This window comes from Sorex fumeus, unplaced genomic scaffold (genome assembly GCF_029834395.1).
Source record: "Sorex fumeus unplaced genomic scaffold, SorFum_2.1 ptg000007l, whole genome shotgun sequence".
NCBI classification, from domain to species: domain Eukaryota; kingdom Metazoa; phylum Chordata; class Mammalia; order Eulipotyphla; family Soricidae; genus Sorex; species Sorex fumeus.
In genome coordinates, this window is record NW_026606064.1 from 58125029 (window position 1) to 58141013 (window position 15985).

The 15985-nt window shown below is 37.6% G+C and overlaps 1 protein-coding gene across 2 annotated transcripts in view; it reads left to right on the forward strand.

Annotated features, from left to right (window-relative positions):
• Positions 1 to 15985, forward strand: part of ZNF438 (zinc finger protein 438) — a 178453-nt gene that overhangs the window by 118623 nt on the left and 43845 nt on the right. The gene's annotated exons all lie outside the window — the stretch shown is intronic.

The following is a 15985-nucleotide window of genomic DNA, read 5'->3' on the forward strand; positions in this document are numbered from 1 at the left end:
TTCAAAGACCAATATTATATGAAAAGCCAAAACTCTGAAGACCCCTGGCAATCGTTCTTAGAGAGCATATGCTTTGATTTTGTCACACCGATCACTTAGGCAAATAACCTTTTCTTCTCTCCTTATGCTATTTTTAACTGTAATATTGATCTTTTTTGTTTGGTTGGCTACATAACCTTTGTTCAGTTCTTGCAACTCCTTTAGGTTTCTTTCCATGCTTCATCAAATATTTTTGAAGAACCTGTCGTGCAAGACTGTGGGATAAATGGGAACAAGATAGATTTGGACCCTCGAGTTTTGAGTCTGTTAGAAAAGATAGACATTTAATTACTGCAAGGCTAATCAGTGTTGCAGAAAGAGACTTAAATTGTACAATGTGAACATAGATTAAGATGATCTAAACATGGGATGACTAGATAATACAGAGGGTAAGTTGCACACAACTGACCCAGGTTCACTCTTCAGCACCACATTTGGTACCTGGCACCCCTTAATCCCCAAGAGTAATCCCTGAATACAAAGCCAGGAATAACCCCTTAAACACCCTTTAATAATACTGGGTATGTGATGCCCCCACAGAGAAAGATGATTTAAGCAAATCATGGGAAGTCAGAGAATATTGTTTCTTTGAAATTTCTGTATTAGTTTTGTGCTGATTTTGAAAGACCATCTTTAACTAGATGACTGCTACAAAGTTGAACATTATTTTGGGTTTAGAAAAATATTGAATTATGAATTTTTCAATACTTCATTTAATCCTCTTATTGTTGGGATAATCTATGAATTGCCGTTTATTATTAGATACTAGACAGTAAATCTTGTGCATATAATTTTAGTTATTTTTTGAGTAAATTGGTCATCATGAATCAGCTATTAGGAAAAAAGGAAAAAAATAATTCATTAATACTTAAAAATTTATGTTCTCTTTGAATAAAAGTGGTTTTAGAGTAGATTCCAAGCAGATTTTTTAGAGCAGTTTTTTTTTTCTTTTTGGGTCACACCTGGTGATTCACAGGGGTTACTCCTGGCTTTGCATTCAGGAATTCCTCCTGGCAGTGCTCAGGGGACCATATGGGATGTTGGGAATTGAACCTGAGTTGCCTCATGCAAGGCAAATACCTTACCCACTGTGCTATCGCTCCAGCCCCTAGAGTAATAAAAAGGTCTCTGCTTAATTGTATACACACACACACACACACAACATACACGGACTGTACAGAGAGAAGGGGGAATGAGCCCCAAGTATAACCAGTATTGATAAATTCATGTTTTTTCTGCAGGAATACACTTTTTTTTTCAAAGACAAATGGATTATAATATACCCACTGTTTTGCAATTTGCTTCTCATAGAATTGTTTCACAGATCTTTCTTTGGTAGTATTTATTGATACACACTTATCTTTCTAGCTCTAGATTCATTCTTGTTCTTATTGTAGGTTTTGGGGGGAGGACCATATCTGGCAATGCCCAGAGACTGTTTACTGATTGGTATTTGGGGGTCACTCCTGGCTATACTTGGGGGAATGCAGTAGTTCCTGGGTTTGAACCCAGGCTCTGCATGCAATGCATTTACTCCAGCCCTCTGAACTCTCTCCCTCTCTCTCTCTCTGTTAACCATTTGTTAAGTATATTCACAAGGTGTGTCCAAAAGGTATATAGTGGGAGTTGATTACAAACGTGCCTCCTAAATCTCCTCTTTCTAGGTGCAGCCTCCCAGATCAATTTCTGATTCTTTGAATTCATCCTTTAGCCCCCTGCTTTGTCATTCGTAGTGATAACTGCTTAGTGAATTTACAGCAGCAACCAATTGATTTTGTAAAATCAGCATTTAATATTGTGCACTAAAATGGGAAAAGATTTTCCATTAGTTGCATTTCAGTTTTGGATTTCATGCTATGTGAGTCCTAGTGGATAACAGAAATCCTTGCCAGTGTTAGATCCTTAAAATGCAATTGAATTTTCCCAGGAAAAGGTCCAAAAGGCCCTGCATGACTTCAAGCACTGCCTCCCACGGACTTCCTCTGTGGCTGCTCTCACTGTTGTATTTGCTAATGTGGGCCCAAGAGTCAGTGGCCTTTGGTACTTCGTCTCAAAACTCAAATCCAATCTCATTCTCAATCTCAAAAAATCCTGTGAGGTTCTTGAAAACTGTCTTAAGTCTAGAACCACTTGAATTTACTTGATTCCCTCAACTGCGATAGTCTAGACCCTAGAGAGTGGGAGGTGGCTTGGTGAATTGGGTGGCAGGGATTCCAGTGCGGTGGAGACTATCCTTTGCCCGTGCCAGCCTGGAGCAGAGATGCTATTTATTGAAGCACCTTCCTTATAACACCGAATCTTACCTTAGCTGCTAATGTGAGGGTGGCCTCACAGACAAAGATGCCTACAACCCCTCCCTCTCCGATAAACACAGAAAACTTGGGGGTGATACCTCTTTGAGAAAACCAGAAATAAGCCAGATACAGTTTGCAGGCCACTGTATTACCCTAAGCTGGTACTTCCTGCTTATGAACAGTATTTACTTTTTTTTTTATTGAATACTATGGAATACTATGCAGCCGTTAGGAGAGATGAAGTCATGAAATTTGCTTTTAAGTGGATAGACGTGGAGAGTATCATGTAAGTGAAATGAGTCAGAAAGAAAGGGACATAGAAGGACTGCATTCATTGTGGAGTATAAAATAACAACATGAGACTGACGCCCAAGGACAATAGATACAAGGGCCAGGAAGATTCTCCATAGTTGGAAGCCTGCTTCATGAGCAGAGGGGAGAAGGCAGCTGGAATAGTGAAGGGATCACTAAAAAAATGATGGTTGGATAAATCATTCGGGATGGGAGATGTGTGCTGAAAGTATTTACTTTTATACAAAATAAGTTCAATAATCAGCTAGTTAACTAAACAAGATAGTTTCTTAATATTATATCATTAATTTTGACATCAATATATACTTAGTATAAATATTGTAAGGTTTTCTAAATTGTATTTTTCTTTTCACAATATAGCATAGAAATGTAGACTAAGTCTAATGTGCTTCCAATAAATATTATAGACTTGCCCACATAGAATATTCTGATTGCCATAGTTGCATAGAGGTTTTTTTTATTTTGAACCAGGTTTTGGTTGGTTATGCTTTTCGTATCATAATAATCACACTTGCTTTTATTCTGATAGCTCCACTATATTTCTAAAAAAAAAAAAGAATGACATAATTAAATATTCAAATCTTACATCCCTTTTACATAATTAAAAAATCACTGTGATCGCTGTCTCTGTGATCACTCTGGGCTGCTAGGTAACACCAGCTTGCACTAGCTTGAAAAATTACTTCAGCTGCTAATGTGAAAATAAACATTTGCAATACAAAAGGCAATTGAGATTTGGATCTATAAAATATAAAGAAACATCACAGGAACATGGTCAAATTACTAGAAAACAAGGGACTTGGAAAGCACTCCTCAGAATACCGCATTAATAGTAATTCCTGTGAGCCCACGATTAACCATGGAGGAAACCCCAGTGAGAGTAGTCTTCTATTGCCTTCTGAATTCTGGTTATGCCCGTCATCTTTCCTATGTGGTACTGCTACATAGTCAATTAATACTTTGAAGCAAGAAGAGACAATTAGATGTAGTCTTTTGTTTTAGAGAAATAAAAGGTAACCTCATTTAACTGTCCTTATCTCAACTCAAATTTTAATAGACTATAGTAATAGGTCAGCACCATTTTAACAGTCAATAACTATTGACTTTGGGGCCCAATCAATAGTTAATAACTTCAAAGATTATCCACCATGCACCAAAAAATCTTTTCTAGCTACAACAGAGTACATGAAGAGCTAGATCCAAAATGATTTTCTGTATCTTCTGAGATATTTAAAGAAACAAATTTAAGTGATTTTTTTCTTCATATGTAATTTCTTCTTTTAAAGTAATATTGCCATTGTTCCTCTCCCCCTCCCACTTCCTTTTCTGTCCTCTGTGATTGCTACTTATTCATCTTTCTCCTGCTCATTAGTACCTACACAGATGCTGAGAGTCCTTGTACTTACCTAATTTTCCTTCCCACTCATCCAAGCTTCTCTTTCACTGTCCTTAGTCCTCACCTCTTCTCCAACATTTGTAAGGAATAAAACAAACCAAGCTGTGTGGCTGTGCTTCTGATTTCAGAGCTCTAGGATACACACAGAGTAATAACCAGAACAGGAGGCTTCATATCCCACCTGGTACCCACACAAGGAGTTGGAAAGGGAGGCTGAACTACCAGAAAACCATCTAAGCATGTTACCTCTGAACCATCTTGGCCCTGAAAGCAGCTTGAGTCTTAGAAAATTAAGCAGAAACAACATAAAGCTACTTAATCTGGGGCAGGAGAGATAGTACAGCAGGTTGGGCACTTGCCTTGCATGCGGGCCACCCAGATTCTATCTGCTACATCCTACATGGTCCTCTGAGCACCTCCAGGAGTAATTCCAGAAAGGACAGCCAGGAGTAACTCATGAGCATCACCGGATTTAGCTCCAAAACCAAAAGACAAAGCCAAACCCAAAAGAGCTATGTATCTATTTTTCCCTTTGTCTTTAAGATTTAAATTAGTAGTCAGAATTACGAGAATTTCTCAGTTGACAAACCAGACGTATTAGAAATCATAGGACAAGTGATAACTCTCCATACAAGGTTGATGACTGTGACAGTGACACAGTAGTCCATCCTTTGAAAAGTTTTAATTTTTGGAACTCTGTAATAGATGCAGCATTTTCTGTGAAAGGTTTCCCTTTGTTACACATTCTTGTTTTCTGGGAAAGAGGCCTCTCCAGCGGGGCTCGGCAGGCCCAGCCAGCAACTCGAGATATGCAGCCAAATGCGCCAGTGGTGTAGTGGTAAGGCCTGAAGAGGCAAGGTTGTTCGGGCCCCCAGGTGCTGGGGTTAACTGGGCCACACCTGACAGTGCTCAGTAGCCTCCAGGGCTGTCCCTGAGAGCAGGGATCCCATGTGACACCGGCCTGTTGGTGGCCACAGACAAGGCATGGTCTTTACCCCCTTACTATTTCTCCCGACTGTTTTTACACATCCTAGTCAAGCTTTAGGTGAGTGGACATTCAGGTTTTGGAGAAGCTACTTTGTTCTATCAGGATAGATAATTATTTGAGAATTTTATTTCATTAACAAAAGGTACCCAAATAAATTTAAGTAGGGTCACAGTGTTTAATATAATAGTATTATAATAACTACCATAATTAGTTTCAGATTTTCCTTCCATCCCAAAGGACATGGGTTTTGGTGGGGTTTTATTTTTCTTTAGGGTTTGATGCCTATTTAAAGCATGAGAGTGACAGGAAAATTAATGTCATGACCTTTATAGCCTGTTTATGGTTTTTCCATGTTGTACCCTACAGGATTTAGGGAGGTAATATACATCTAAAATAAGCCACTGAGGATAGACAAGTAAAACTTGGGTTAATTGGGTTCACCTGCTCCCCAACTGTACCTTAGTCAAGACACTATTATATGTAAGACTAAAGAGCACCATTTTCGCACTAAAAAAAAGTCTCTCAGACTACACCTATATGTTCTCTAATGTTTTGAAAGGGAAGTAAATATTTTTACATGTAGCCTTTTAAAAATATGTCGAATGTTTTCTTCCTATTTTATTTGATAGGTCTTCTTCTGTTTGAAGATTACTTTGTTTTTTACTTTCAAAATAAAAATGTATTGACTACTGAGAGTAGGTCATGCTTTGAAGCCCAAATGACCCTTCCTGAGGGGACATTGGGCAGAGACCCCCATCTCCTCCAACTTACACCTTTTTCCTTGACACATTTTTCAGAAACTGCCCATCACCTGTAACCCTTCTAAAATTCATCAATGTGTGGAACTTGGGTTTTAGCTTTCTTTTCATTTTATTGTCATATTTTTGCAGAGACTTGCTGGTTATTGGTGACGCTTGAATCTTTGAAGCTTTTAGATAGTTGATTGAAGACTTCTGCCTCCTGTGACCCCGACCCTGTATGGCCCAGGGGCTCGTGGACAGTGGGTCCCCCCTGCTGAGGGTTGACAGGCCTAGGGAGAAGCCCCCCCCAGGGGAGGGGGCCAGTGCACACCCACCCCCATCTTCCAGGCTGGGGAGGGCATCTAGGCCAGGTGAGTCCTGCCAGCCTCCAGGGCCAGGCCGGGAGGGCCCTTGGCTGCCCCCTCCAGTAAAGGGGCAGAGCTCCCCACCTCCCCTCTGCGACTGTCCTGGCACGTTTAAATGCCAGTCTCTTGGTGCCCAGCCGTGGAAGCTGAGAAGGCACGGGAAGGCGGGGAGGTTGTAGCAAAGTTGGCTATAGTAGTTTAGATATACTGATGGTCACATTGTTGGATAAATCCATGCCACTTACTTGGGTGATCATCTGGAAAGATCCATGTAAGAATCATAAAGTGACTCAAAGAAACTTTCTGACACTTCATCCTCTAGACACACTTGTACTTCTTGGCAAAGATGCATGTAGAAGATGCACACACTGTAGCTTTGCTCATTAGAGTAAAGACCCAGAACAATCTCCCTGTCAGTCACACTGTACCACCTTCAAAAAAGAATGTAAAGAATCTATGAAGACTGATACGAAGTGAGGTCTTGAAAAGATATTAGGTGAAAAAGAAATAAGTAATGTGTAGTCTGCTCTAATTTGTGGACAGGAGAGAGCGGGATGTAGTTTTATTTCTCCACCAATTTTTTGTATCCACCCACTCTCTCTGGAAAGATGCCCACAAAGACCCCAAGACATCCTGCCTCTGCTGTGGGAAGTTGAAGGTATAGGATAAGAGATTTTTGTTGTTATTGTCGTTTGTTTGGTTTTTTTCCATGCTGGATATAGTATATTAGGAAAATCTACTGGGCAGAAGCCAACAGTGGCAGGGAGGAAAATAAGAACTGAAAAGAAAAATCTGTGACTTGAGGGCTCCAAAGAAAAGGATAAAGATTCAATTATTTTAAAAGAGGAAAGAAAATTTCCAGAATCATTTGTTGAACAGCGAGTCACACACCCACAAGAATATTTTTAAAATGTGAGGTATGGGTGAAATAAGCAGGAAAAAGAGCAGAATGTTGGGGGTTTTTTTGGCTGCATTGCTTTTTTTTTAATTGGGTTATAAGGAAACTATTGGACAGAAGTTGGATTTCATACAGAAGGGGAAAGTTAGAGATGAACAGAAAATGCAAGAGGTGTAAGAGGTAGCAAGGGTCTGTCGAGCCCACTGGTCTGTGGTGTGTGGCAGGTGGTACTCCACATGAGTAACACAAAATGATCTTCAAATTATATCTGCTTTATCTAAAATTGTTTTTAAGACCATTTTGTCATGAAATGTAGACAAAAGAAGAGCAAGAATAGTGGAAATGTGTTCATTTCAAAGTAAAGAATTTTTACTTTGGGGTAGAAGAGATGGTACAGTGGGCAGGGCATTTACCTTGCACATGGCCAACCCAAGTTCATTCCCTGGTATCCCAAACGGTTCCCCAAGCTCACCAGGAGTAATTCCTGAGTGCAGGACTAGGAGTAACCCCTAAGCATCACTGTGTTTGGCCATGAAAACAAAACAAAACAACATCCTCCCCACCCATCCCCACCCCCATCCCCACTTCACAGCTATGGGAGCACCAACCTCTATGAGCATCTCAGCAGAAGTGCAAGTTCCACAGCCTGATGTGCCATCTCTGGAGAGTGTCACAGCCAGGCATGTGTGTGCATAGTCTCTAGACAACTGCAGCAACAAAAAAAGGGGTTGGAGGTGGGGGTCAGGTGGGGCTGCGGGCGGGGGCAGTGGAAACAAACTATGTGCTGAAGTTTCTTTTCAGTAAAGTAACGTGATCTTCACGCTGTTTATTTCTTTATTTGGGGGCCACCCCCAGAAGTGCTCATGGCTTACTCCTGGCTCTGCACTCTGGTGGGGATCAGGGAGCCCCGCACAAGGCCAAGTGCCCTTCCCGCTTTAGTATGGCTCCAGCTCCTGAAAACTGTATATAGATTGACTGCATAGAATGTGGGAGATGATTGTTCACTAAGATTTGTTACCTATACATGAATTTTTAAAAATATTTAAAATGCTCCCTACATACTAGAGAAACTAAAGCAATCAAACCACCTTTCTACATTTATAAAAGATAAAAAGTCAAATCATATTAGAGCTGGTTCGAACAACTACCCATTGTCTGCTGAAATCGAAGGAAAGTGATTTATGAAAATTTTAAGTCATTATCCAGTGATTTGTGAACAAATACAGTAATAACAAGGAAATAAAATACTGCTTCAGTTTTTTTAAAACACTATTCATGAAAAATATGCAACTTTAGAAATTTATAGAAAATTAAAGGATTTAAGTGGTATGACAAGTACAATGGAACTATACAAATATTATCAAACATTTTCTACCTCTCTTTTTTAGCATTGTTGACATTCAATAAACACTTATTAAATCTTGGTATATACTAATCTCTTGGTTTTGGAAATATAGAGATAAATATGGGTTGTCTCAGGACTCAGGAAAAGCACAAATTTAAGGGAGAAATAAACAAATTTAAAGAGATTAAAAGAGAAAACCAAAGTTTGCTGGAAGTTAGTTGACAGTATTCTAATAAAAATGTCTTGAATTAGCCTGGTGAACATTACAAAAGAATTGAGTAGGAACTGTTAAAAGAGAGGGGGAAAGAAGGCCATATATTCAAGAATTGTGCATGACTCTGAGATCTGGTCTGTTTGACCTACTACTTAGATGTAACTCTTAATAATGATCTCTTAGTAATGATACTCACATCAGCCCAAGTATGAAGATTTCCTGTGCCATGCAAAAGAGGTTTGGCTTTACTTAGTAGACAAACCAGAAACTACAGAATGATGTGAAGTATGAAAAAACATGATAATATTTGCATCTTCAAAGACCTTCATGAACTGCTGAGTAAAGATAATAAACTCATTGAGATACTTTCAAGTGGGAAAGCAGAGAAAAATAAATGAGTAAATATCTCAAAAAATAATCAAAGAAAATATCTTGTAGTCTGAAATATGAGTTTTGATATAGAAAAGGTCCACCAGGCACTTTGCAAATGAAGCTCTCATGCTTCATTGTGGAATTTTTAAACATTGTTTCTATAGACAAAAAGAAAAATAAAAACATTATATGCAAAGAACTACAAATTGGTTTGGGGTTTCTTAATATCAACATTAGAAACCAAATAACAGTAAGCCAGCACATTTTAAGTTTCAACCTGAAAGTATTTGAAAAAAAAAATTAAGCACTATTTTTGTGGATTAAGAAATAGAAAAATAGATAAAATTTATTTGCTACTGGGAAGTCATAGATATTGCTAAAACACAGTAATCAAGAAAATTATAAACATGTGATTGACTTATACTAAGGAAGAAATCAGCTTTACGAATAGAAAGTACTTGTTTCTAGAGAAATTAAGATGCTAAAGTTGTAGGATCCAGCATAGTTAAATAACAGTTTTGTTCTTAAAATTTGCTAAGAGGGCCCATTTTAAGTGTTCTTAACACACACACATGTGTGTACACATACACACAAACATACATACATAAAACTGAGTGATGTGGTGCTAATTAATTTGACTGATAATTATTAAGTTAGAGATACGTATATTAAATTAATGCAGTGTACATTTTATATACATACAATTTTAAGTATATTATTCCTCAATAAATCTAAAACTGCATTTTTTATTATAAGAGGAAAGGTTTATTCTAGCTGCATCATAGAGGCTAGATTGGAAAGATGAAGACCAGAGGCAAGAATGCAATTTAGATGGCTGTCATAATACCAGCATCATCTGAACTCAGGCAGTAATGATTCATGGAACTGAGGTGGTGACTTTGAAAACTATTTCAGAGGAGGCAGAAAAATCTACTTCAGAGGAGGCTGGAGCTGTATTTAGTTGGGAGGAAGTCAAGTCGAGAAAATTAGAAGCAAAATACATTTTCACCTGGAACCTAGGAACTAGAAATATAAATTTGGTTGTAGGTAGAACCACAAGAGTTAGCAGAAATTACATAGAAACCCTGTAAAGGGAAAAGAAATGATAGTGTAAAGCTGTAACATACTTTTCTCAATAGAGTTTTACTGAAGTACAAAAATGCCCTCACCATGTAACCTGCTTTAGGAACTTAAGTATCAGTATATGAATGCCTTTATTTTTTTTTTCAAGTAAAGCACTGTGATTTGCAAAGTTATTCACAATTGGGTTTTAGACATACAATGTCCCTGTACCAGTGTCAACTTCCCCCCACCATAGTTCCCAGGTTCCCTGCCAGACTCCTCCTCTCCAAAGCCTGCCATTTTAAGTTCTGTAAAGTTCGGGTCTTGTGATTGATGAGTGTTGTTGATTCAGCAACACTGTACATGGTATTTTACGATTTATAAAATCTTACAGCTAATAATAATGTTATTATCCCACTCTAATGTGAGGAAATAGAAAAAAGGATTAAATAATGACTCCTCCAAGGTCAAATAGTAGGAAATTTACATCTCCATACTTTGTTGACTAACTTCTCTGCAATGTTTTAATTCATAGTAAACTTGAAATTGGACTGCATTACAGTTCTGAAAATCAAGGGACTAGTTTATTGTGGTTTTGGTTTGAGAAATAACCAGCATCTGGTAAAACCACTGTATAAGCATGACTAAAAAATGAGGGGAAATGGCACTACTTCTAACATTTTCCCAACTCTACATAGAAAAGAAGTTGCCTTGAAGTGTTCCCCAGGATGCCTCTGTAAAACTTTTACTCTGCTGTTGACTGACATTCAGAAAAATGTGAATTTAAGGGCTAAAGGGATAGTTCAATTTCCTGGAGACTAAAGCTCATTCTTTGCATGTAGGAGGCCCAGATTCAGCCCTCAGCCCTGCATGGTCCCCTGAATACCAAGCTGGGAATAAAGAGCACTGCCAGGTGTGACCCTCCCAAAACCAAAAGAGATATCTAAATTTAAAGAGGTGATTTGTTTTTGCATTGAGGTGTGGGGAAAACTCAGTGAGCAGTGATCTTTTCATTGAATTTGTTGAGGATGGAGCCATTTAAAAAAGAAAGTTATCAGATATTAATAAATTGTATTAATGCAAGTGTTAATATAAGGATTAAGAATTTCTAAGTGGATAAAATTTATTCTATAGAATATCTTTCAATATCTTATCTACATATATAGATATTGAATATGTTAGTCTATTGAATATATTCTATAATCTATAGAAGAGTATATCCTATAGAAATATAATCAATATATTCTTTAGTACCAATTTGAAATTTTTATTTTAAAATAGGAAATATTGAAATGAGTAGTTAATTAATGAACTATTAAGTAGTTAATTGAGTAAATGATGAATACTGCTACTAATCAGAATTTATGTACTGTAAAGTTATGTTATAGCAATTGTGGTATCATAGCACAATTGCACCTTAAGGCACTTGGATCCTCATATAAGCAAAGATCTTGAGAAAGGAATTTCATCATTGTTTACCATACTCCACACAAAACAGTGGCAAAAAATGCCATTATTTCAGTTATTTTATTTAATGCGAGTGGCCTGAATCCACCAATGAAAAGACATAGTGTGACTGGTTAGATCAGAAAATTGAACCTAACCTTCTGCTACCTAAAAGAGACACATTTGAACCATCAAGATAAACAAGGCCCCAAGTAAGAGGCTGAAAAGCAACCCTACATGTAAACAGTAGACCTAAAAGGACAAGTAAACTTTATACTAAAAACAATACTAAAAGACAGAGATGGTCATTGTATAATAATCAAAAGATATATCCACCAAGAAGACTTAGCACTCATCAGCATATACACACAAAACTAGGACCATCAAGATGTGTAATACAAGGACCAACAGACCAGAAGGAAATTATCGACAGTAACATTAATAGTACTAGGAAATTTTAATACCACCCTCTCACTATTGAATAAATCAACCAGACAGAAAATCAATAAAGAAGTAGAGGCAGTAAATGAGGACATGGAAGAATTGGACTTAATAGACAGCTACAGAACTCTCCATTTCAAAATGCTAGTGCATCTGGGTCATTCTCTTCTAAGGAAAGCCACATCTGTGCTTCTAAAACAAACATAAAATTAAGAAAATAGAAATCATATAAAGAATCTGCTTTGATTACAGTGCTTTGATTGTGGAAATTAACCATAAACATAAAACTGAGAAAAATTCAAGCACTCGGAGGATCATCAGCACACTACTTAACCACAACTGGGCTAAAGAGGACTCAAAGAAGAAATAAAAAGAACCCTGGGCACAAATGAAGATGACGACATGAGTACCAGAACTTACAGCACACAGGAAAAGGTGTACGAAGAGCGCTGTTCATAGCAGTACATTTATAAGGAAACAAGAACAGGTACAAATAGGGCCTGGAAAGATAGTACAGCAGGTAGGGTACTTGCCTTGTCAACCTAGGTTCGATCCCCTGCATTCCATATGATTCCCTGAGCACCACCAGGAATAATTCCTGAGTACAGAGCCATGAGTAACCCTTGAGCATCGCCTGTTGGGTGTGGCCCAAAAAACAAAACAAAAGAAAACCAGATACAAATAAATAATACAAAAGATTAGTGAAATGAAGACCTTATTTTTTTGTCTAGGAATTAACAAGACTGACAAATACTTGGCCAAATTTACAAAGGAAATAAAAAAAGATGACTCTGTTAAGTAAGATCAGAAATGAAAGGGGAAAAATTAGAACAAATACTTCAAAAACACAAAAGATCACGCGAGATTACTATGAACAACCTGTCATTAATTTGGGGACTCTGGAAGAAATGGATAAATTTCCAGAGTCTTGCAGCCTTCAAGACTGCATCACAAGGAAGTAGAAATACTTGAATAAGATCTATTGTTATTGAGGCAGTCAAGATAGTAATTTGGGGGGGGAGGGGTCACACCCAGCTATACACAGGGCTCACTCCTGGCTCCGCACTGAGGAATTACCCCTGGTGGTGCTCAGGAGACCATATGGGATACTGGGAATCGAACTTGGATCGGCCGCATGCAAGGCAAGCCCTACCTGCTGTGCCATCACTCCAGCCCCTCAAGATAGAAATAATTTTAAAAACAATAATCTCCCTAAGAACAAAAATTTAGGGCTAGGTAGGTTCACCAGCGAATTCTTACAAATCTTCAAAAAAAGAGCTACCACCAATCCTTTGTTTTGGTTTGGGGACCAGGCCCAAAGGTGCTCATGGCTCACTCCTGGCTCTTCTTCAGGGGATCACTGCTGGCCAGGCAGAAGGTTCCCCCCACCTTGGGGGTGAAGCTGGGAGGGGAGGATAAAACTCAGGTTGGCCACATGTAGGCAAGCACCCTTCTCTCTCTACTATCTTTCAAGGTGGTATCACTGTCACTGTCCTCCCATTGTTCGATTTGCTCGATCGGGCCCAGTAACATTGTGAGATTTATTACTGTGTTTGTCATGGGTAACTTGCCAGGCTCTGCCAGGTAGGTGAGATACTCTCAGTAGCTTGCCAGGCTCTCCAAGAGGGGCAGAAGAATCAAACTCCGGTCGGCCATATTGGCCACGTGCAAGGCAAACGCCCCACCCCCTGTGCTATCGTTCCAGCCCCTAAGGTGGTATCATATTTTAAAATTACTCTTAGTCTTCTGTGAATTTTTAAGGTTATTCCCTTTTTTCTTGCACATTTAAAGAATGATGCTATTTCCAGCAAATCAGAAGATGCAGTATTGTGGCTATTGAGATACTTTTCTTAATAAGCGTTAGTTTTATTTATTATGTAATCTACTTTTTATGATTATAATAGAATTAAATACAGCAGTGTTTTGTGTAGTAGAAAAACAGTAGGCTCTGCTCAACTGAATTTTCTGTCTTAAATATTAACCATGGATATTGTGGATACAATTGAAATTATTGTCATGACACTTCTTATTGAATATTGCAACTTTTCAAAATAATTGAAATCAAATATCATACTTTTTTCTTACTGCAAAGACTGTATTTGTTCAATGGAAAAACTTAGTACTAATCCATAAACATTAAAAAGGTTAAAAGACTAAAGAGATAGTACAAATCTGTCAGGTATTTGCCTTGTATGTGGCCCATTTGGGTTTGATCCCTCACATCCTGATAGGGTTGAGGGAGGGAGGGAGGGAGGCAGGAAGGAAGGAAGGAAGGAAGGAGGGAGGGAGGGAGGGAGGGAAGGAGGGTATAAAGGAATCAACCAGAGATAGCCTTTTTAGGCATTTTTAAGATTTGGTAGTTTCTCATGCATGAATAAGGGAGAGAAGCCACACTTCTCTTTAACAAACCCCTTTTATACAAAACTAAAACATCATTTTTCAACTCTACGCTGATTTATTTTTAAATACAAAGCATTATATTGGACACTCAACACACATGTTCTCCTATGCATTGCTGGAATTGACTGTTGTCACAAGTGACCCTCTTGTAAGGTGCTGAGCACTACTGGATGTTCATCCCCCACCAAAAAAAAAAAAAAAAAAAAAAAAACCAAAGGAAGAAATCAGAGAAAGAAAACATTGTATTGACATCATTGTACAAACACTTATAATTTACTTAGAAATTTGTTTTCATTTTATTATTTGTTTGTTTGGAGGGGTCACAGTAACAGTGCTGGAAGCTATTGGAAGCTATAGGGCACCCTTTTATGGTAATTGTGACATTTTAGTTTAAAACTTTTTAAACTTTTAAACTTTTAAAACAAGTGTTTAAAACTTCCAGTTTATTTTTTTTTCTTTTTAAAATTTTAGCCATGTTAGTAGGTTGTGTGATACCTTTTTATGGTGTTAATTTACATTTATTCAGTAACTAATAATGTTGAGCATCCTTTCATGCCCTTAGTTTGCAAGTCATATATCTGTTTTGGTCAAATATTTCAAATTGTTTGCCATTTCTTTAAAAATTACATTGTTTACTTATTAATGGGTTTAGAGAGTTCTCTATTCTGGAAAAAAAATTTTATTCTTTTCAATTTTCTCTTACCACATCACTTGTCTTAACTGTCTTTTGAATAATAGAAATTTGACTTTTTGTTTCATTTTTTTCTTTAATTTGTTAGATATTGTGTGGATTATATATACTTCAGATTATATATGCTTCAGATGCCCATTGAGGTCTCTTTGCCTACTGACATAATGTTTTCTCTCTGAAGTTTTACATTTTTAAATTTAGCATTTTGAATTTCTGTGAGGTGTGGTGATTGTCTCATAGTTTGTTGTTGTTAGCATATTTAATATATGCCATTTATTGATATGACTCTCTTTTGTTCACTGCACCTTCGCTTTTTATCTGCACCTTTATAAAGCGTCAATTTTGTGTGTGTGTGTGTGTGTGTAAGGATATTTTATTATCTTTTCAATAACGGTATTATCTATAATGGTGTCAGTTGGCTCACTCCTGGTTTTGGTCATTTATTTTTTCTTTTTTCTGTCCCACTAGACTAAAAGTTTATTAATTGCTATTACTCAGAATTATATTTATAATGAATCTTCTTTTTTCTTTTTATCTACTTTTATTATATCTATTTTACTGTTTATTTTTAATTCTCATACCTGCTTTGAATTTAACTTGCTTTTTCTAGCTTTAAGATGAAAACAGGTTTTTTACATGAGCCTTACCTTCTCTTCTAATGTAGATGTTTAGTGCTCTAAAATTTCCTTCATTTTTTGCTGTAATCGGTTCACACAAATTTTGGTACATTCCATTCAACTAAAAATATGTCCTAATTTTCTCTTTTATTTATTCTTTCACCCTTAATATATACCTGTGATGCAGTTAACATTTGAAGATTTTCCAAATACTGTTTGCTATTATAGTTTCTGGGCCGGAGTGATAGCACAGCGGGTAGGGCGTTTGCCTTGCATGCAGCCGACCTGGGTTCGATTCCTCCGCCCCTCTTGGAGAGCCTGGCAAGCTACCGAGAGTATTCCGCCTGCATGACAAAGCCTGGCAA